General features: G+C 40.5%; 1 protein-coding gene across 16 annotated transcripts in view; it reads right to left on the bottom strand.

The window, feature by feature from the left end:
• Positions 1-13,991, bottom strand: part of ATXN1 (ataxin 1) — a 231,494-nt gene that overhangs the window by 176,083 nt on the left and 41,420 nt on the right. For 12 of the 16 annotated variants that reach the window (XR_014159337.1, XM_081873398.1, XM_081873396.1 and 9 more), the window contains one exon: positions 522-608. The exons of 3 other annotated variants lie outside the window; for them this stretch is intronic. The gene's annotated coding sequence lies outside the window, so the exon portion shown is untranslated. The remainder of the gene's footprint in view (positions 1-521; positions 609-13,991) is intronic. One more of the 16 variants, XM_081873397.1, reaches the window with a different exon arrangement.

Consider the following 13,991-nt stretch of genomic DNA (forward strand, 5'->3'; position numbering starts at 1 on the left):
GTTCCCAGCAGAGCGATCCCAGCAGGGTGCCATCGCGGCTGCCCCCCCCCCCGCCTGCACTGGGCACCCCACCCTGTCCCCGCAGGTGGCACACCCCGCTCCCAGGATGCGTGCCAGCCCGGCCCATCTGCTCTCCGCCCCCCCCCCGCCCCCGGTGCCAGAGCATGAAGCTCCGCCACTGCATAGTTAATATGGCACCTATGAAATCTTGTTTTATCACAATGGTTTGACTAAAGTGAAACAAACCACAGTCACAAATTCAGACATAACGCTAAACCAAGGAACATGGTTTGTTTCCTCCCAGCTGTTGCAGGGAGGAGCACAGTGGATGCAACTTGTCCCTGCATGAAAAACCATGGTTTATGGCGACATGCAAACAAGGCCACAGAATAAAGCATTTCTTGTGTACTTGTTTTGGAGCCTCAAAGCTATAATGCACACATCAGATGCAAGCATGTTGCTCTTTTTTATTTCCATGTCATGGACTACAAGCAGAAAAAGTTAAACATAAAAAGTCTTACTTAATAAATGCACAGATCTTCTACTTTTCTTTGATGTAAAAATCCACTGAGTCTTGAAACATCCAACCACGGTGCAATGATTTTCTGCTGAGAAATAAAGAGATATCTTAATGAAATAGAGAAGATGCAAAATTGTAGACAGGCAAACAGATGCACACACAAAAGCCATTAAAATCAAATCAAATCAAATCAGGGAGTGCTCTCTCACCAATTCTAATAAGAATTCTTGTTTTCAAGTCTTTTCATTGGTTTAAGATTAGGGGGTGTACATAGTTTGCTTAGCTATTTGATGTAATGTGTTTATTTTTATATAATGGTATTATTTTACTATTGAGCACTCCTAATATAGTTCTTGTTCACTCTCAGTGATGAAGGCAGCAATATACCAAAATACATTGAGCACATTATATTATTACATAAATTATTTGCACATTAATTTTAGGCTCCTTTTTAAAGCTCCTTATCCTTTTTCTTTTGAAGCTCCCTACCGGTTCACTTGCTCTATTAATAATAAAAAATAATGTTTATAATTTATTACATTTAACTGTCACTTTATAATAAATAAAATGTCTCAATGCGACTCAACAAAATAAAATACACCACCATAAAGACAATGTAGAACCAGAAACATTTAAAAATAAACAATACAAAACACAAGGCAGTCACTGCTTGTGCTCAAGTCTTCCACACCTGAGACATGACCCACCCCTGGCACTCCTTGCTGTTGCCTCTCCTGCCACATTTCCCTCCTTGCCTTCCGGCCTTCATGCCAGAAGATAGAGAGAAGCAACTGTTGTGCTGAATTTATTTCTTGAACCCAGGAATTCATATTAAGTACTGGGGGCAACTGATCTTATTCCCATTCAATGGAAGGATGTGCAGAATGACAAATACCAATAACCTCTCTCCTTGGATACAGGAGAAATAGTGACGGTGTCCCGATGAGCGTCGTTTGAGGCCATGCACACAGGACTGTCCTTAAGGGTAATTGGGCCCTTTAGAGCAGAGGGTTGTCAGAGACTTGAGCGCACAGACTGAAATGACCAGAAGCAGACCTAGAAGAGAACTACTGTATCAGTAGCTGCGGAATATCTGGTGTTTTCTTTCATTGTATTGAGGCACACTTGCTATCCTGGCTGTTTTTATTCCCACTATAATCTTCCTACATGTGCTATCATAATTGAGAGATAATTCACTAGATTCAGTGAGATTTTCTATTATGACAGACTTTCCCCTTATAATGATGCAAATGAAGCAAAGAACATGACCTCTTCACTAGTTTAGTTCTTTGTTGATTTGGTTGATAGTGTCTGGGAATCAAGAGGAAAGTGGATCATAGCTTTATACTGAGTGCTGTTAATCTTCCCTTTGCATAATGCTGGTACACTCTGGCCCAAATACTGGAGATTTATTTGATGTGCACACATTTTCAAAAACTAGTAAACACGTTGGATTCTATTATGAAAGAACAGATTTGTAGCTCTTTTCCAGCACTATATTTATATACTGTATAGGTACTGTCATGTGTTTCAATTTGCATCTCTACAAAATGTGGAAATTTTTTTTGTTCCACAGAGAGAGGCAGGAGGAAGGAAATCACCCAGCTATTTCATTCATTTTGCCTGCATAAAGCTGTGTCACATGCATTCAGAACTCATTTAAGCATATTTAGCTACAATGATACATATTTCATTTATTCATATGCATTATTTATATGCAACCAATCACATATGGAATCATAAAAACAGACACCAAGAAACAGTAAACATACTTAAAAATTGGCTGTCTTTACAAATCTACATAGTATACATTTTAAGGATTTATATGCTACCTTTCAAAACAAAAGTTACCCCATGGCAGCTTACAAGCAGTGTCATAAAAACACTTTAACACCTGCATTTAACAATTATTTAAATCAAAAACAGCAGCATAAAATAATTCCTATTTCATACCAGACTAAAATGAAAAGCAAAAGCAAACAGAGAAGGAGTCACATGCACCTCCCTTGAGAGGGAGTTCCATAGATATAGGATATAGATATAGGATCAGCACTGAAAAGCCCATTTCTTTTGTTTCAACCAAGACCAATCTTAATTGTGAGGACTGCAAGAAGGGCCTCTGTGGATCATCTTAAGGCCTGGGCAGGTCCTTACAGGTATAGGTGGCTCTTGAAGTAACCAGCTTCTGAATGGTTTTAAATTGAGGCCAGAAGCGAATAGATAGCCAGTGCAGCAATGTAAAATCAATGTAATGCATTTCCAACACTTGACCACCATAAGCATCTTGGCTGCCATATCTTGTACCAACTGATGCTTCTGAACATCTTTAGGGGCACTCCCCACAAAAAGTGTGTTACACTAATCTTGTCTGGGTGTAGCCAGGGCATGAATAGCAGAGGGAAGTCTGACTGCTTCTATATAGGGTGGTGGCTAGCTCACCAGCCTAAGCTGGTAAGCATATTTTAAATATACTGGGAGGAATTCAATGCTCTTTCTCTCTCCTTCCCCCACATGCTGACCCTGGGGTTCTTCCAACCTCCCAAGAACCCATTTCTTGTGTGTGGGGAAGAAGATAGAGGAAAGCCCTGTTGCACCAGCGTAAGTCCTTGTGTGCGCTTCCACTGAAGGGACTCATGAGTTGGATCCCACCCACTGTTGAAATCGTTCACTTATTCCCAGCCATCAACAGAAGGTCTTGCAGCATTTCCAGAAGACCCTCAGACTTGGTCTGTGGCAAGCCTTATGTGGAGGGATGCAGGTGGCACTGTGGGTTAAACCACAGAGCCTAGAACTTGCTGATCAGAAGGTCGGCGGTTCGATTCCCCGTGACGGGGTGAGCTCCCGTTGCTGGGTCCCTGTTCCTGCCAACCTAGCAGTTCAAAAGCACGTCAAAGTGCAAGTAGATAAATAGGTACTGCTCCGGCAGGAAGGTAAACAGTGTTTCTGTGCGCTGCTCTGGTTAGCCAGAAGCGGCTTAGTCATGCTGGCCACATGACCGGCTCCCTCGGCCAATAAAGCGAGATGAGCGCCGCAACCCCAGAGTCGGCCACGACTGGACCTAATGGTCAGGGGTCCCTTTACCTTTAAGCCTTACGTGGAAGAGGAGTTCCAGAGCTACAGAAAAATCTCTGATGACCTCTCAGCAGGCCAGACTTCTCTGCAAGCCTTTGTTCCAACGCATCACTTAAGCAGTATATGGAAGTGAGTCACCTACATTAAACCCCTCACCATGACCAGAAAGGGAGTAAGCACTGAATCTGAAGAACCTGGATCATATGTAAAAAAGGGTGAGCTGGATGTTTTTTGTTTACTGATGCATCTGTTCTGACACCTTCAAATCACTGAATTTATAGAATACAAGCCCTAGGAATCCCTAACATCCTTGCTGATTTTTGTGATGTATGACACTCAGTTTCAGCCCATGAGATCCAGCAACAATGCACTGTTTGATTTATTGCGGCTTAAGGTGTATGCATTCTTTCAGTCACTAAAGTCACAATATGGCAGATTATGATCTGGCTATACAGTGGTACCTCAGGTTAAGAACTTAATTCGTTCCGGAGGTCCGTTCTTAACCTGAAACTGTTCTTAACTTAAGACACCACTTTAGGTAATGGGGCCTCCCGCTGCTGCTATGCCACCGCCGCGCAATTTCTGTTCTCATCCTGAAGCAAAGTTCTTAGCCCGAGGTACTATTTCTGGGTTAGCGGAGTCTGTAACCTGAAGCGTCTGTAACCCGAGGTACCACTGTATGTTGGAACATTCACACAAAATCAACAGTAAATAGTTTCAATTTAATATACTTGGCTACTTCCTATGAAGTATGTAAAAATGCAAATTCTGATATAAACTTCCTCAAAAATGGTTCGATAGCATTTTGGGTTCATCTCTGAAGTAGAAGGAGCTGTTTGTTTATGAAAGTTGAACAATTTTATCTAACTAGAGAGAAAAAATGGTGTTATAAGAGCAAGGAAGCCATTGCAAATTTTAACATAAACTTTTGCATAAAAGCAAATATCCAGAAAAACAAGTGCTTAAAAAAAAACCCCTGTAAATAATGCTAGCACAATACTTCAGTGACTTTAAGAGATGTGATACATGACTGCATAATAAATACAAAATTCAGTTACTACATATATGCAAAATGCTTTCAAAACTATATAAAATGTCGTAAGAGTATGAAGATACTTTTAATCACATTCAGAGATAACATTCAGAGATAAAGAACTATCATTTTACTGAAGTTACAAATGCAAGCAGGATTGGGGCAAACTGAAAATTCAGCTTGAGCAACATTATGCTACGATTACTTTTCATTCAATGTTGCAAACACTTTTTTTCATACATTTATAGCCCAATAAAATGTTTTCTTCTCTCTTGTTATCTGCCAAGCCACCACCATTTTACTCCCACAATAGTTTCAGTATTACTTTAGTTCCGTTAACATTCACACAGCTCAGCTAACATTTAACCACTCCTGTTTTTCACCAATTTGACCTCAATACATACTGTTAAGAAAAATGATACTACTTTGCAATGCACAAGGCATAGAGCACGCTGCATTTATAAATTGTCCCTATAACTAGCTAGAAAGTTACTGATCGTGTTGTTTACCTTGGGATATAGAAGACAATATAACCATCCAGAAGTTACTTAGCTAAGATTACACATTTTTTACAGCGAAGTCTCATCATGATATGAAAAAACCTTGTTCCATGTATCAGAATAGATGTAACCACTGAAAAAGCTCTTACTTCGTGTTCTGAGCAGACAGGACAAAGCTGTATTGCGAACGGTGAAAATCTGCTGCCTGGAGCAGTAAACTCCCACTCCCCACAAAAGCAAAATCTATTAGGCCCCAATTCTTTACTTAATTCCATTGTGTAGTAAGCCATCAGATGTGGGCATTCAGAAAAAAATGCTTTCACAGAAGCAGCCCTTGGGGTGGGGAAGAAACAGATTGGGAATATGAAAGTCTTCTATACTATAAGATTGAATTGTAAGTTTTAAAAATAGACACAGATGGGGGAAGCAAATGCTAGGAAAATACCCTAGATTTGCAAACAAAGAATAACACAGATATATATATATATATATATATATGCAGGTTTTGGTGTCCTCGGGTGTCTTCCCGTGTAAAAGTACCCCAACTTTTACACGGGAAGACACCCGAGGACACCAAAACCTGCATTCCTGTACCCGTGAAAATCTACGAAAGCAAATATATATATATATATATATATATATATATATAACACAGAATATATATATATAAACAAAGAATATATATATATATATATATATATATATATATATATATATATATATATTCTTTGCAGGTTTTGGTGTCCTCGGGTGTCTTCCCGTGTAAAAGTTGGGGTGTCTAGGCTAGTCTAGTTGGGGTGTTTATATATATATATAAACACAGAATATATATATATAAACAAAGAATAACACAGATATATATATATATATATATATATATATATATATATGCTTTCGTAGATTTTCACGGGTACAGGATTTTCACGGGTACAGGGTGCAGGTTTTGGTGTCCTCGGGTGTCTTCCCGTGTAAAAGTTGGGGTGTCTAGGCGACGTTTCGACGAGGTCTCACTCGTCATCTTCAGGCTGGTGCTTTCGGCTTCTTGTTACTGGAACAGAGCAGGATCTCAGTGTTTGAGTTCCTATAAATACTGTAGAGGGGGTGTGGTGTATAGCCTCCAATGTTCTGGGCAGAGAGGAAGTTCCCAGGCTAGTGTGCCTTTTCTTCTTTTGTTCCTTAATTACTTGAGAGATATCTTGAGTGATTTCTTGAGTGATATCCTGAGTACCACTTAGGTGGGTCATTAGGTGTGGATTAGTTGTTAAAGTCTTTGTGTCTTGACCTCTTGAACTTTGTGAAGAGTTTTCCTGAGAAGATGGCTGTACTGTACTTAGTTGTGCTCTGGCTTGGCTTCGTGTATAGGGGCGAGCTGTGGTTTTGTGGCTTGTGTCAGCCAGATCTGTGTAGGGATTGCAGGGGGGTGCAGCATCCGGAGGTGCCACCATGGATTGGCTACTGGATGGTGTCTGTAATTCATCTGTGGAGAGGGTCTGGGTTTGGGTCTGGTGTGGTTGATTGGTGTTGGCGTTCTGTGTGCCTCTGGATCTGGTGTCAGTTTTTGTGGGGAGGGCTAATTTCCAGATGTCTGGCAAGCGGGATGTGTCGTCACGCTTGTTCATGTTGTGAGGGTGTTTCTCTATCTCGATGGCTTCCATGATTATTCTCTTGTGGTGATGTTCCGTGTTAAAGAGCAATTTGGAATCTGCAAAATTAATTTCGTGTCCTGTTTCTTTCATGTGTTGGAAAAGAGAGGAAGTTTTTTCTTCTTTTTTGACGGCATTCTTGTGTTCTGCGATACGTGCATTTATTCGTCTGTTTGTTTGTCCAATGTACGTGGCTGGGCAGACTTTGCAGGGTATTTCATAGATCCCTTCCTTGACGTCCTAATCTACAAAAAACCTGATGGCTCCCTAGGACACACTATCTACCGGAAAAAAACACACACCAACCGCTACTTACATGCACAATCACACCACCACCCTGCACAAATAAACTCCGTAGCCAAGACTCTCATCTCCAGAACCAAACGCCTGGCTGACAAAGACCACTTGACAACTGAGTTACAGAATCTCTCAAACGTGTTAATTGCCAATGGATACCAGCAAAACAGGATTACGAAGCTAATCCAAAAGGAAACACCCCCCAAAAACCAAGACACAGAAGAAAACAATGGCATGGCCCTCCTTCCTTATATCAAGGGCACTACAGATAAAATTAGCAAAATCCTCCATAAACACAATATCAAAACAGCCTTTTGCACCAACCAAAAAATAGCCAATATCCTCAGAAACCCCAAGGATAAAATCCAGTTGGAAAACCAAGGGATCTATGAAATACCCTGCAAAGTCTGCCCAGCCACGTACATTGGACAAACAAACAGACGAATAAATGCACGTATCGCAGAACACAAGAATGCCGTCAAAAAAGAAGAAAAAACTTCCTCTCTTTTCCAACACATGAAAGAAACAGGACACGAAATTAATTTTGCAGATTCCAAATTGCTCTTTAACACGGAACATCACCACAAGAGAATAATCATGGAAGCCATCGAGATAGAGAAACACCCTCACAACATGAACAAGCGTGACGACACATCCCGCTTGCCAGACATCTGGAAATTAGCCCTCCCCACAAAAACTGACACCAGATCCAGAGGCACACAGAACGCCAACACCAATCAACCACACCAGACCCAAACCCAGACCCTCTCCACAGATGAATTACAGACACCATCCAGTAGCCAATCCATGGTGGCACCTCCGGATGCTGCACCCCCCTGCAATCCCTACACAGATCTGGCTGACACAAGCCACAAAACCACAGCTCGCCCCTATACACGAAGCCAAGCCAGAGCACAACTAAGTACAGTACAGCCATCTTCTCAGGAAAACTCTTCACAAAGTTCAAGAGGTCAAGACACAAAGACTTTAACAACTAATCCACACCTAATGACCCACCTAAGTGGTACTCAGGATATCACTCAAGAAATCACTCAAGATATCTCTCAAGTAATTAAGGAACAAAAGAAGAAAAGGCACACTAGCCTGGGAACTTCCTCTCTGCCCAGAACATTGGAGGCTATACACCACACCCCCTCTACAGTATTTATAGGAACTCAAACACTGAGATCCTGCTCTGTTCCAGTAACAAGAAGCCGAAAGCACCAGCCTGAAGATGACGAGTGAGACCTCGTCGAAACGTCGCCTAGACACCCCAACTTTTACACGGGAAGACACCCGAGGACACCAAAACCTGCATATATATATATATATATATATATATATATATATACACACACACACACATGGGAAGGACCTGCAACACATTCATTAACAAACACAGAAAATAGCAGAACTTAAAACTTTTGAAGTACCACTCCAAAATTTACAGCATTTTGGCTGTGCCACATTTTGGAACCATCATGACAACCTATGTCAGTGATTTCCAAATTAAACACCTAGAGCCATTTTTAATTAATTGCAGCTACCAACCGTCACAAGCCCTGTTCGCTTTCTTTCTTAATTTGATCACTTTTGCATAAGACTGATTTTCTGTTCCATGAATACGGAACCCTGTGCCTGCTCCCACTGAGTTCACACAATGCTGCGCAAGTTTGAGAATGAATTTCATTCAGCCAGCAGAGGCTGTAACATTCTATAATGATAGAGACAAACTCTATTAAATATGCCAGCTTCTAAGGTTTTTTTGTTTTTTTGTTTTTGTTTTTTTAGTATGATGGGATATTTCTGTGAGACCATGAGCTTGTTACTCATGCTAAAAAATAATTAGCCAGGAGAACAATCTGCCTAGACTACGGTGGCAAGGGATTATCTGTAACTCAGGATCTCCAAATCAAGTACTGGAACATATATTTTAACTCAACTGGAAATTACAAGGACAATATAGGAGTAACTACCAAGTTCTATATCCTGCATTATGCTGTTACAATGCCAGGCTCAGACATCATAATGGTCTCCTTATGGTTTTTTAATCTGTGTCTATGAATTATCTAATCCAAGCTAGCAGTTGCTATTTTATGGCTAAGGCCTTGTTAGTGCACTGCAGTCCACAGAGGAATAGCTACTATTAGTAAATGCTAACTAATTAGACTCTTACCTCTGACTCACATCTGTAGTAGCAATTCATACCTTCTACTTTTAAGACAATAATCGAAGTTTTGTCCAGTAGAAATTCTGTCAGCATGCCTCTCAATGACTGGGGTGCAATAGCCTCAAGAAGTAAAATTTCATAAAATACGAAAAATATTAATAGGCCAGGAAATGCAACCATTTGTGAAGTTATTCTGGTGGGAAGTACATTGCAAATTTTGCAAAGGAAATAGCAAATTTTGCTATTAGAATTATAGCAACTCATCATCTGGCTGAGTGTTACGATGAGAGAAACTAAAGATAAAAGGTAAAGGAACCCTGGACGGTTAAGTCCAGTCAAAGGCCACTATGGGGTGCAAAGCTCATCTCGCTTCAGGCCGAGGGAGCCGGCGTTTGTCCACAGACTGTTTTCCAGGTCATGTGGTCAGCACGACTAAACCGCTTCTGGCGCAACTGAACACCGCGACGGAGTTTTCCATTCAGCAAGTACGTTATTTCCAACAAAATGTTGGAACACTGCCCTCTTGCCTTTGTGGCAAAGTCCTGTGTTATTATCACCAAGTACATTTTCAATTACTCCAAAGTGTACTGTGCTGTATTATGCAAGGAGCAGAGAGAAGCTGAGAAAAAGGGTACAAGTGGATAAATGGAGTACAAATGACAACTGCTGTGAGGATGCAACCAAAAACAACTGAACTATGGCAAATTATTCTGGCCAGCCCCAGCCATACAGATGGGTCTACAAGCCACATGCAGCTTCTCTACAGTATTGCCAGCCTCACTTGTGAAGTGGGGTATAGGGATTGGAGAGCCAATGCTCTCTTTCACATCAAATGTAATGCATGCTCCTGAATGATTTGAGGCCTATATACTTGAAGTAGCACCTTCCCTAGTATCTTCCAAGACAGACTTTGCCGTGAGGGTGAGAGGTCCTGTTCATAGTTACATCAGTGCTGGAGAGGAGAATGGTCCTACGAGATTGAGACAGGGCATTCTCAGTGGCAGGAATCCCCATGGAATTCCCTTCTGTGTAAAATCTGATTTTCCCTCGCTCTGGCTATGTCCAGGCCTTTGATGGGTGTTAGAGAAGTATTATTTACTGCTATTTTTATTGTACTGTTTATTGTGCTGTTTTATTGTACTGTTTTGTGTCGTTAGCTTCCCTGTGCTTCCTTTTGGGACAAAAGGCACAATAACAAATATATTGCTCTAAACCACATAGTGAATGAAGAGGTTATGTCATGGTTTAGAATGGATGTCTGGTATACATCACTAGGAGGGACAGAAACATATTCCATCTATATCCTTCCAAATATCCCAGTCATCACTAGAATTGTAACCTCACTGCCTGGCCTTGCTTCCACTAGATAACCGCTTGACAAAATAAAATAAGGGAGTTCATTGGACAGGAAAATGTATTTAAGATTATTTTTATACATTATCATCATCATCATCATCATCATCATCTATTATACATTATGGCCAGGCTAGAGGCCTCTTCACAAGGCAAGGATGGCCACTACCATATGCACTGAGTTCACAAGGACCTTCTATCCCAAGTTTGAGATCTTTTAACATGTGACTACTTTTAATCAGGGGCAATATATCCTATGGCACACATACACACTATTTGAAAACTGGAATATATGGAGAAAGCTTTCCAATTTTTGATAAGTGTACTGTATTCTCCCACTACAAATAACCTGATGCTCTGAAGTTGGTGTCATGTGGCAAATGCTTAAAACTAACAAAATAGTGAGAGCTATTCAACTAAGTTTTATCCAGAGTAGATCCATTAAGGGTAATGAAAATGACCAAGTTAGTTCCATTTGTTTCAACGGAGTCACTCAGTAAAACATAGTTGAATGCCATCCAATGTTTCCAGCCATCTCATCATGTTTCCCCTCCCCTTTCCTGATTGGCTGTGGCAATAGTCATGCCATTATTATGACTGGAGGCTACAGGCACCCAGATTTCAGGAAAACCACCCCAAAGCAAGCTTTCAGCTGGCTGCCAAGCAGCAACACCCCCCCCCCGGTCTTTTTTAAAACTACATTGAGGAAATTGTATTGTACAATGTTTCTGATTTTTGTTTTTAGTGCAGCATGTAATTCTGCAAAGGAAATAATAAATTATAGAAGGGAAGAAAGTACTTGTCACTCCTTCCCTTCTTCAATCATCATTGCCCAAAGAAAAACATTAGAGAAATGCAACCAGAGAAGCATCTTCGGGGAAGGCATCTTTTAACCACACCCATCTCAAAAACGGTATATGAAAAGTCTACAAACTTCTTTGTGGCAAGCTAAAGATAACAGCAAATGAAAAATACAGGTTGGGGTGATTACTGCTTATTCATCGTTTTTCAAAAGAAGCATATCCAGTTGAGGGTGCAGGAGGCACGAACAAATTCATGGTTTCACTATATATTTTGTAGTTTCTTCAAGTGACAAAATGATCAAAAATCATTATGACAACTCTGTCATAAAATGATACTACTTCACCTAATCAAAAAGTTCTCCTTTCCAAATCTTGCTCCAGCATTTCTTTGTGGTCAAAAGGTTTTGGTATTAGTATTAATATTTAAATGTCAAGTATGTGAGAACACATTTCCTGTGCTATCTAAAGTATTTGGAACAATTTTCAGTGAAGCAGTAATGTTGCTCCTGACTTGCAATTTCAACAACCCTGACTGGAAAAAAGCAGCTCTTAAAACATCTGTATAAAATTTCTTTTGTGTGTACCCTTATAATACTGCTCTTCTTTCACCTTGAAACAGTTTATTCTAGTTCCCAGCTGCAAGACATATTTATTCTTTTCATAGAGTGCTATTCATACTGGGATATCAGTTGCTTTTAGAGTGTTTAAGGTGATATATTTGTTTCATATTCACACTACATTTGATAGCCATTTTAACCATCAGATCCCTGTATGTTTTATGGAAAAGCAGTTATTTGTTGCAATTTCTTCATTATTATTATTTCCCCCCCAAAAAAACCATACTCAATTTTAACATTTTACTAAGATTTAATACACAACAGATATGGTTATCTATGTAGTCCTTTTAAATTAAGTTCTCATGCTTAGTTAGAGCTGTTATTTTTATTACATGTGGGTGTCTTAATAGTAACGTGCTGTGGTTGTATAGCTGAGAGCTTGCTTTCTCCTACAAATCTATACAAGCTTTCAATACAGCAGCATAAATAGTATGCGATGAATCAAAAATACACAAATGGAGTTTTGGCTCTCTGTATTCTGCTGTAGTCTGGTAAATGTGTTTTGACAATGGACCACATTTTTATGTTTGCTTTGTATTTTGCACCCTAGCATCAGAGAATTGTACAGCTGGAAGGGACCCGAGGGTTATCTAATCCAACCCCCTGAAATGCAGGAACCTCAACTAAAGCATCCATGACAGCTGGTCATCTAACCTCTGCTTAAAAACCTCCCAGGAAGTAGAATCCACCACCTCCCAAGGGAGGCCTTCCACTGTCCAACAGCAGGAGAAACAAGATCACACTGTCTTCCATGTGACAGCCCTTTAGATATTTGAAGGTGGCTATTGCATCTCCTCTCATTCTCCTCTTCTTCAGGCTCAACATGCCCAACGCCCTCAACAGTTCCTGATAAGGCTTGGTCGCCCTTCTCTGCACACAATTCAGCTTGTCAATTTATTTCTTAAACTGTGGTGCCTAGAACTGGACACAGTACTCCAGGTGTGGTCTGACCAAGGCAGAATATAGCAGTATTATTATTTCCCTTGGTTTGGACACTGTATATTTCTGTTGATTCAAGCAACTCCTTTTTGAGGGGAAAAGCAGAGTATACGTTTATGCAATCAATGAGACATAATAACCAAAGTAGTAATAACAATAATAGTAATAAAATTTTATTTATATCCCACCCTCCCCAGCCAAAGCCAGGCTCAGAGCGGCTAACAACAGTAAAAATACCACAGTTTACATAAAATCACAGTCAATTAATTGAAATGCACTGTAGCAGAGTACATTTCCTTTCCCAGAAATCATTGCATTGTTAAGTTTAATCTCTTCTATCCCTGCATAAATATCAGATCAAAATCTTAAAAGACCTCGCCTCACATGTCATGTATCTTCCTCTACAAACAAGTGTAACAAAATGCCTTCATGAGTTCAGCAGTATTCTTTCCACAGGTAGTGAACTTGCATGTAATGTGAAATAATATTTTAAGGTACTATCCCAGAATATGCTGCACAATCTTGAACAATACTGCTGGTCAGCTGGTGATATATAACAATCCAGGCCTTTGTTTCACTTCTGTCTATGACCTGACTACATACTTGAACAAATAAGCTAACATGCATACAGTGCACTTACATGTTCCGTAGACATACATTTCCTTTTGCATAGAGAACCTTATGCTTGTAAAACCTATATAGACAAGTAGCCACAAGGGAGTTTATATCGGAAAGAAACAAAGCAAAGGAACAGAAGTGGCCCTAAAATAGTATTTAGACTGGGGGGGGGGGGGAGAGGTGGAGCAGAGAAATAAAAATAAAAAAATAATGTAAGGAATGCAACATTGCTGGTGTCAGGGCTGCTGTTGGGAAACCGCCCTGATGCTGCCCCCGCACCCACATCGGGCAGATCTGAACCCCCACCTGCCCCAATGTTGCCACCAGCCCCACATCGCCTGTGGCTGTGCCCACAGCACAGCAGCAGCAGTGAGGGCACAATGACAGCAGCACAGTGGCTGCATCATGGGAGAAGCCTTGGCAGGG

The sequence above is a fragment of the Podarcis erhardii genome, assembly GCF_964252035.2.
Source record: "Podarcis erhardii genome assembly, chromosome: 8".
Lineage (NCBI taxonomy): Eukaryota > Metazoa > Chordata > Lepidosauria > Squamata > Lacertidae > Podarcis > Podarcis erhardii.